The sequence below is a fragment of the Sorex araneus genome, chromosome 10, assembly GCF_027595985.1.
Source record: "Sorex araneus isolate mSorAra2 chromosome 10, mSorAra2.pri, whole genome shotgun sequence".
Taxonomy (NCBI): Eukaryota; Metazoa; Chordata; class Mammalia; order Eulipotyphla; family Soricidae; genus Sorex; species Sorex araneus.
Genome location: NC_073311.1, coordinates 17,385,583 through 17,395,140, shown reverse-complemented (window position 1 = coordinate 17,395,140; position 9,558 = coordinate 17,385,583). Strand labels below are relative to the sequence as shown.

Sequence of the window (9,558 nt, the reverse complement as noted above, 5' to 3'; positions counted from 1 at the left end):
ATGACTACCTCATGGGACTTTAGAGATGTGAGGCCTAGACTGTGTAGGTACTTGTTGTAGACTTTCATCAGTTCTAGATTTTCCCTAGGCACTACACTGGGCAACTCTAGTATCAACATCGCCAGGGAATTGTTAGAAATATTCATCTTTATCTTATCCTATACCTACTGAATCAGAAATTCTTCTTTTTTTTGACTTTTTTGGTCACACCCAGTGATGCACAGGGTTTACTCCTGGATTGTACACTCAGGAATTACTCCTGGTGGTGCTCGGGGGACCATATGGGATGTTGAGAATTGAACCCGGGTTGGCTGTGTACAAGGCAAACGTCCTACCCACTTTCTATTGCTCCAGTCCCTAAATTAAAAATTCTAATGAGGGATCCCAGAAATTAGTGCAATTAGTGTATTAAGATTTCTATGCTCCTTAAAGTTTGAGAATCCCCCTTTCTGTTGCACCATTAGTCCATTCACTTTAGTCTTATTTCAGAACTAGTCACACAAAGGCAACAGAACTGGAGAGCTGGTTTATGAAGGTGAGTTTTTCTGAGTTTTAACTGGGTTCTGGGGTCATTGCTGTAGGGAAAAGTAAGGGCGCTTGGGGAAGAGTTGTTATTGGAGCAATGTAGAAATGAGACTACCGTCAATAGTACTGTAAATCACAGGATCTCAAAAAAACAGGATCGGAGGAGAGAATTACACATAGGGTTAAAAACTGAAAGAGAAGCACCACTCAAATTATAGTATTTTTGATTTAAACTCAATTTAATGGGCATGAAACAGATTGGTCCATTAAACCTAGTACAGGTAATATTTGAATTAGATTGCTTGATGTTAAAGTTGTCTAGCTTTCTATGTAGGCAATGTGAGAATCTATTGCTCTTGTAGTGCTTATACTCCATGATAGGTTTGTGTAAACCAACTTACACAGTATCCTAAAGCAAAGTTCTCAAATTATCATATATACTTTTGTAGTATATCTCTAAGAGTTCACAGAACCAGGAATGTTAATTTTTATTTGCAATGTTATTTGACTATGTATAATAAATTTCACACTTAAATTACATAATATATTACACTATTTGTTTGTGAATTTGCCAAACATTGTACTTCCATAAGGTTTAAAATGATATTTTGTTTTATTTTGTTTTTTACCTCAGATGGGTAACTTGTGACTTCATAATAAGACAAGGGAGGTACATGTAACACAAACCTGTGAACAACATTCTTATGAACTGGAAAAGGATCTGAGCATTTTTTTTTAACAAAAGCCAATGATGTTTGATAATTGTACCTTATGTCACTGTCACTGTCATCCCGTTACTCATCGATTTGTTTGAGCAGGCAGCAATAACATCTCTCATTGTGAGACTTATTGTTACTGTTTTTGGCATATAGAATTCTCCACGGGTAGCTTGCCAGGCTCTGCCGTGGGTGCAATACTCTCTGTAGCTTGCCGGGCTCTCTGAAAGGTGAGGAGGAATCGAACATGGGTGGGCTGCATGAAAGGCAAATGCCCTACCACTGAGCTCCAGCTCATACTTTATGTACCTTTCTAAATTAGAGCAGAGACATAATACACATTTAAGTCTGTTGCTGACCTTGATTTGGTCATTGGTATCCCAAGCACTCATAAGAGTGATCCTTAAGCACAAAGCAAGAAACAGACCCTGAACACAGGCAGGTATAACCTAAACCCTCCCTTCATTCCATTTTATCTGTTAATATTTTTAATCTATAGACTAATGATAGACTGGAGCGATAGCACAGAGGCAAAAGCACTTGCCTTGCATGCGTTCAATTCCTCCGTCCCTCTCAGAGAGTCAGGCAAGCTACTGCCTGCACGGCAGAGAATGACAAGCTACTTGGCGTATTCAATATGCCGAAAATAATAAGTCTCACAATAGAGACATTACTGGTGCCTGCTCCAGCAAATTAATGAACAATAGGACAACAGTGCTACAGAATGACACTGCAATCTGAGGAACTTGTGAGTTTATTATAGAGGATCTCTGTATTTATGTTATCACAGCATTTTATTTCGTTATGCTTTACTCATTCACATTCTATTTCTGCCAGCTTTACTGAAGTTTTGCACAGGCTCACTCTTGCTGAAACTGACTTATAAACAAGTTGGTCATAAACTTACCTTGAGGTTGAGATAAAGATCAGTTCAAGCCCCTCTAGCTCATTCAAAGAACTTCCCTGCATTATGACTCATATTTTAATATTCATGTGGAGTGGATAAAGCTCACCTAATGGTCTTATTTTTCTCTGTTCTTTTGTATCACAAAATGGAGGTGTAATCATTTTGTAATTTCTGGGTGGTTGAATTCTTGACATATACTTTTTCTGTGTGAGGGACCTGTCAACCATTAATGGTATTCTACTCCTTAACCATTGAAAAACATTGCTAAGAGAATGAACAGCACTCTCCCCCCCCCCCACTCCTCCACTGCCTCTCTCTGAAAGGGAGAGATATACAGAGAGAGTGAGGGAGAGAAAGAGAGAGACTGTCTATACTTATGATAAGCAAGAAACAACGGTAAATATAGGTTCTGAGAGTTTTCCACTGGGAAAAGTAAAACAACAATGTATTATCACTGTAGCTTCTAGAAGAAAGTGACTCTTGTACCTTCCTTCCATCTTCAACCTTGTTTTGAATAGGTCTGGCATCTTTCCCCTGTATAACACTAAAGACTTTTCATTGCTCAATAAGCAAGATTTGAGTAGTGCATATATACATATATATGCATATATAGTGCATGACTCACTAGTTAGCTGCCACAACAAACCTCCCTCATATCAAGCGCTTTTAAAATACCTTTTTGTTCATATCATAGTCTATTGTGAATTCCATGAATGTTCTGGGAATATTTTTTTGAAGAGGTGATTTAAGTTTATGGATGACTTGAAATCCTTTTATTCTGTGACTCCACTGTCCAGAAATCATTTACTGTTGAGGGAGTAAGAGAAGTAGAGAAAGAGAGAGAATGATTAGAAAATTTAAGACTTACATTGAGGAACAGTGCTTCATATTTCTCTCTCTCTTCCTCTCTGTCTCTCTTTATCTAAACTAATCACAAAAATCTCTTACTCAGCTCCACTTTGTGGATCTGACAGTTGGATAGCTTTAGTGCTTGTCTGGCAATATGGATCTTCTAAGGCCTGCAGTGCTCAGGAACAACCAGGCTACACCTGGCCTTATTGCTGCTGGTGGGAGGAAGGGTGTTCGGAAAATGAGGTACTGGGCATCAGATCTGGGTCCTAGAACATGACCAACCTGTGTCCCAGAACTTTGAACTATCATCCAGGTCCTGACACATGCTTTTATCAAAGAATTATAGTTGAAACCCTGAGCATAATTCCTTTGTGTAATGATAATTTATTTAGCTATCATTATTCCCTAGTCACTGATATATGTTTTGTGGTTATATTACACTATTCAATTAAATGTTTTATCTTTAAAATGAAATCAGTGATAATTATGTGCTGTCATAATGTCACTTTGAAGATAATACTAATTAATACTTCAATTCTTGCTATACCTTCTGCCCTCAGGATATTCTGGTCTCGTTGCTTTTATAGTAACATACATAGTTAAGATTTACATCTTCTGCTATGTATTTTATAAACCAGTATTTATTGATTTGGGCATAAAGCAACAATTAAGATATGGCCTTTAAAGGTTCTGAGTTTTGACTGATTCATAAATAATCCATATCAATTTGATATGACTTAACTCTTTTGCTTAAGCTTTTTTTCTTTCACTGATCAGCTTATAAATGTCCACAGATTAAATCAATACTTATTTGTTCAATGAACAGCATTTGGAGTAGCAGATGGCTTTGAGTTATATGCATCTTATTTCTTTGGGCCTTAGTGATATATTGAGCAATCATTTGCTATGAAATAGTTGCCTCAGGAAATAAAGCAATTTATTCCAAAAGTACAGGGAAGACACATGTTACATGGGCACAATGGCATAAACAGACATATGCAGGTGGCAGGGACATCAATACAACCAGCATAAGTACTGGCAACAGATTTTAAGTGCCAATCTGCCTTGGGTTGCAAAAATCACTACCCATATTACAATTCATGGTTTGCTTTAAGACAATATTAACTAAATTTTGTTTTGAAGTTCGTTTTAGGTTTAATATACAGAGTTGAAGCACTGTATAATGCATTTTGCTTAGCCTTGTTCTTCCAGTTCTATATGATTCTTGATTCATTCTAAATAATCTTGATATTTCTAAATACGGAAACTAATTCTTAATTTGCATATCATCATGTATACAAAACATATTCCTATCTTGTATAAAACTTTAGATACTAAATGCCAACAAAATATGTTTATTTATGTAACTACTTATGTGCATTTATTTTTTAAAAATTATTAAAAATTAATATTTTAAAATTTAAAATTAAAATAAGAGACCAGCAGAGGAACCTAGGTGTGTGGGACCCAGGCTGTGATCTCCAAGCCTGCTTGGATTGGGACTAGGCCTTCTCCACCCAGACCCCCCATTTTCTAGTAGCTTGGCAGCTACACCCACAAACTGCTCTCAGCACTGTGTAATCCCACCAATGGCCAACATCCAGAGACTATAAGACCAAGGACCTAGAAGAGAGCAATGCAGAGTCTCTTGTCCCCCCCTCCCCCAGCGCCTGGCTGTCTTCACCGGGGCCGCTCAGAGGAGACAGGTTGCCTTTCTCTCCCAGCCCCCAAGCAGAGCCTCAACAGTTGAAGACCTCCAGAACCCAGCCACAGCCATGCTCAAGGCCACTCTCCACATGTTTTGACGAGCCTCCTGCATGAAGAGACCAGCAAAGGAACCCAGGTATGCAGGACCCGGGGCTGAGATCTATAACCTGCTCAGATTGGGACTGGCCTTCTCCACCCAGACCCCCCATTTTCCAGTAGCTTGGCCCATGTAATCCCACCAACAGCCAACATCCAGAGACTATAAAACCAAGCTCCCTAAAGCTTGGTAACCTTGTTAAACATCTAATAGCCTTATTCTCCCTCTTGGAGAACCTGACAAGCTACCAAGAGTCTATTGCCCACAGGGGAAAGCCTTGTAAGCTCCCCATATTGTATCATATCCCAAATACAGTAAAAGATATATACAGACCTCTCAGAGAGCCCGGCAAGCTACCGAGAGTGTCCTGCCCACACAGCAGATCCTGGCAGGCTATCCTTGGCGTATTCGGTATGCCAAAAACAGTAACAATTGGTCTCATTCCTCTGACCCTGAAAGAGTCTCCAATCATTGGGAAAGATGAGTAAGGAGAGGCTGCTAAAATCTCAGGATGAGTTTAATAGAGACATTACTGGTGCCAGCTCGAATAATCAATGAACAATGGGATGACAATGATACAGTGTTTAAAAGTTTCTAGTACTAGGGAATATTATGCCTATTACATCTCTTTATGAGTACAGGAATCATATTTGCACCATTAAGGCTCCAGTGTCATTTCACTGCTCCAAAAGACCTTTTCTCCTCTCTGTCTAATCCTCTTTCTTTCCAGTAACTATCATAATTTTCACTGAATATAGAAATTAATTTTACTGCTGCTGTTTTATTTATTTATTCATTTTAAATGCTTGCATAAATTTTGGTTCCACATACATACTTGAAAATATCTGTTAATTGTCTCTGTCATTCAAGTCCTAGTTTCCTTATTTTTTTTTTAACTTAGCATAAGCACCTCAGGTTTCATCTGTAACAAAATCTTTTAAAATTTAATTTCTGGGACATGTTCATGAATTTTATCTAGAAACAGTGTCCACAAATGTAGTTGATATTTCTAAATATGCTGAGGTTTTGGAGGTAGATGATTTGACATTGTCAGATGTAACAGTGATGCAATTGGATTTATAAGTTGCCTTTTTTTCCCAACACTATTTTCTATACCCTTTGGCCAGACCTTTTTCCACTCTGTCATGTGGTTTGATAATGGTGACAATGTTTCTTTTTTTGACTTACAAAAGAGATTTCAAAAGATAGTAGGGTCCAGTCACAAATGCTGGCTAGATAAGAATGTCTTTTCTTCTTTAATCACTACTTTACTTCCTTTTGACATCGATTTTAGTAAGTGATGACAATATTTCAGTGTCCTAGGAAAACAAAAACAAAAAGTAGTAGCTTAACAGGCTTATCTTGAATATTCTCTGGCCAGGTTAGAAATTATCACATTTTTATAATAATGTGTGTACTACAGCTCTGTATTAATATATAATGACTGAAATTTACCGTCATTGGAAATAAGAATTTGAATAAGATTACCAATTTGTATTATTGCATTTTTTTTTCATCTTTCAAGCCAATAATTTTGCTATTAAATACTTTTTATTCAGATTCTAGTGTGTGTTGGAATGAGAGAATTGGGTCGTTAAGGGTGATTTTATAAACTTATACTAATGTCTTTATTCAGGTACATTCTACACTTGTAATAAAAAATGTTATACAGTTAAGTATAAAAATGCTATACAATATTACAGCATAAAATTTTGTAATTATTTTTCATAAATTTTCTTTAAAAATCCCACTCAGTTTATCTCATATACTATAGTCAAAAGAACGTGAAATACACTAGGGAATTTTTTTTTAAATAATGTCGGAGCACTGCTATTTGATTAAGCTGATTGAACTTGGCATGAACTCCTTATTACATTTTTTTAAAAATTGTATCACCATGAGATAGAGTTACAAAGCTTTCATATTTGAGATTCAGCCATACAGTGATGGAACACCCATCCCTCCACCAGTGCACATTTTCCACCACACACATCCCAGTCCTCACCCTGCCTCTACAGCAGACAATTTTCCCAATACTCTCTATTGGGAAGATGGAGCCCAGAGGCAAATTGTGGCCATGACAGCCAGTCTGCTGGGTGGACAGGAACCCCAGGAGGGACAGCCTGGGTCCTCTGCCACCATGCAGCCGGGAGATTCAGTCCTGGAACCTGCATACCTGGACCTTGCTTATGGAAGCTCTTGGTCACCTGGGTTCCATCTGGTGTAAGCGGGGAGACTGAACCTGCTCCATCTGGGGTGCCCTAGTGAAATTGACTTGGTTTGGGGCCCGGACAGATCTCTGGTGCTGTGGTGTCTTCCGGGACTTGCCTCTGTGTCTCTAGGCCAGGGCCATTGGAGAGCTAAGATCCACATTACAAAATTTTCAGCAGACTATATCTTGGTGAGATCCTTCCAGAGACTGTGGAATCAGGCTGGGGGTATGGCGGCAATTTTAGTTTGTGCAAGCAATTGGTTGCCAGGGGCTCTGCTTGGGTGGGCACAGGTCAATTCACCCCCCTCCAATTTACCCTGGTCTGTTTAGCCATGCGCAGGTCCGAGTTTTCCTGTGGCTTTTGATTTCTAGCAAGATTTATTTAGGGATCTCTGAAGCAAGGCTAGCAGTAGAGTTTACAGGGTGGCTCTGGAGTTGGTTTGTGGGGGTGACTGTCAGTGCTCCCATGTGTATTGGGAAGTGGGGGCAGGTAGCCCACCCCAACTGAGAGAAAGCCTGGAAATTTCAGACAAAATCCGCATACCCGAATTTTCAGCAGATTATATCTTAGTAAGGTCTGTCCTGAGATGGTGGAGTCAGGCCGGAGATATGGCAGAGATTTTGGATTATGGAAGCATAAGATTTGGATTATGCTAGGGGCTCTGCTTGGGGGGGCACCAGGCCAACCCACCCCCCTCCGATGTGCCTGATGGGACACATGTGAGGGTCCGAGATTAACTGTGGCTTTTGATCTCTTTTGAGATTTATCTATGGGTCTCTGAAATAAGGTCAATAAATGAGCTTTTGTAGCTGAGCTGGAGGTGGCTTGTGTTGTTGTTCCCACATACCTAACTTTTAGCTGTTTAATTTCTTCGTAAGCTGCTTGATCCCAAGTTGTTGGGGTCTGGCCAAAGGCACAGAGACAATTTTGGGGTATCAGGAAACCTGAAGGCACCACCAGGCTGCTGATGCACTATCCCCACAGGTACAGGTTGAACTGCTGGCAGCACTCTAGGGAAATTTTTGATTTCCAAAATTTGTTAATTTTTATTTTCTTATTTTTTTTATTTCCACAATTTCTCTTCTTATTCTACGTGTTTATATTTGCAACACAAAAAGAATAGAGATCATTTTTACATTAGTGAGATTTACATACATGTTTTGAAAATCCAGTGGGGATTTCACAATTCTTCTATTTTATAGATCTTAAAAATATCTGACACAACTAATATCTTTACTGTAAAATAATTCTAAAAATAAGTAATTATTTCTTCCAAAATAATGACACTGTATAATTTTGTTTCTAATTTTCCGTTTTAGCATTTTTTTCTCTTCTTAATTGTGTCCCACTATTTTCTTCTTGATTGTCTTCTACTATTTCCTTCTCTAATGGAGGAATAATGGCAGAGTCACCTTGACCTTACCTCTCCTTTTTTATTATGGTGGTTTAAAATGTTGGGAATGAAATCAGACTAAGTTCCACAGCCAATTATTATTTAATATGCATTTAGAAACTTCATGTAGATTCTTTCAATTTCTTACATGGTAAACTGAGACAAATAATATATTTTAAATTAAAACTATGAAAATTAGATGAACTAATCTTAAAAATTAGTGTCTGAGCCACTAATAAATGCACATATATTTACATTAGCTGTTGTAATTATTGATATTATGATTAATAGTACAATAAAGTTTTGAAGTTTGCATTTATAATAATTTTCTTGTGTTTATCACTGAGATTCAAATATTAAAACCACATAGCAACTCTTGACTAGCCATGATGTTTCCTTCCTTTAATCTTCCAATTACAATATAAAATGGAATGAGCCAACAAAAACTCTTAATTTCTTATCCACCTAAGATTTTTCCTCCCTTCACTCTTCTGTTGCCTTAAAAGATATCATTTTCTATGTATCGCTTAATGCATAACAAAATTCAAAGTTATCCAAAATTCTTTCTTCTCTATAATCCAGCAATGTATTCATTATCATTTATCTATGTAATAATACTGAGCAGAAAAGCTATGGACCTATTGCTTACAGCTTTCAAGATGAAACAAAACACACTACAACTCTGGGCTTTAGATATAAGTAGCAAAGACAAGAAATGAATAAGCAATGAGGTATTTAATAGTAACAAGGCCATGAACAACATGAGAGCAGGGTTATATAAAGGAATAGAAGTAACTGAAGCTGTGGAGTCTCTATAGCACTTTTGGAGAAGACATTTAGTCTTGGACAAAATGACAGAAAAATATGGAACATGAGGAGGGAAGATCAGCTCAGGATACAGATTGATTTGGTTAAGGAAAATAAAGGGCTGGAGCTATAGCACAGCAGGTCAGATATTTGCCTTGCACGAGGCTGACCCGGTTTCAATTCCTCTATCCCTCTAAGCTACCGAGAGTATCTCGCCCCCACAGCAGATCTTGGCAAGCTATCCGTAGTTAGTCAGTATGCCAAAAACAGTAACAAGTCTTACAATGGAGATGTTAATGGTGCCCGCTCAAGCAAATCGATGAGCAACAGGATGACAGTGA

The 9,558-nt window shown here is 38.0% G+C and overlaps 1 pseudogene; it reads right to left on the bottom strand.

Annotated features, from left to right (window-relative positions):
• Nucleotides 1–1,153: 1,153 nt before the first annotated feature.
• LOC129399250 (small nucleolar RNA U13) lies at nt 1,154–1,246 on the bottom strand (annotated as a pseudogene).
• Nucleotides 1,247–9,558: the final 8,312 nt, after the last annotated feature.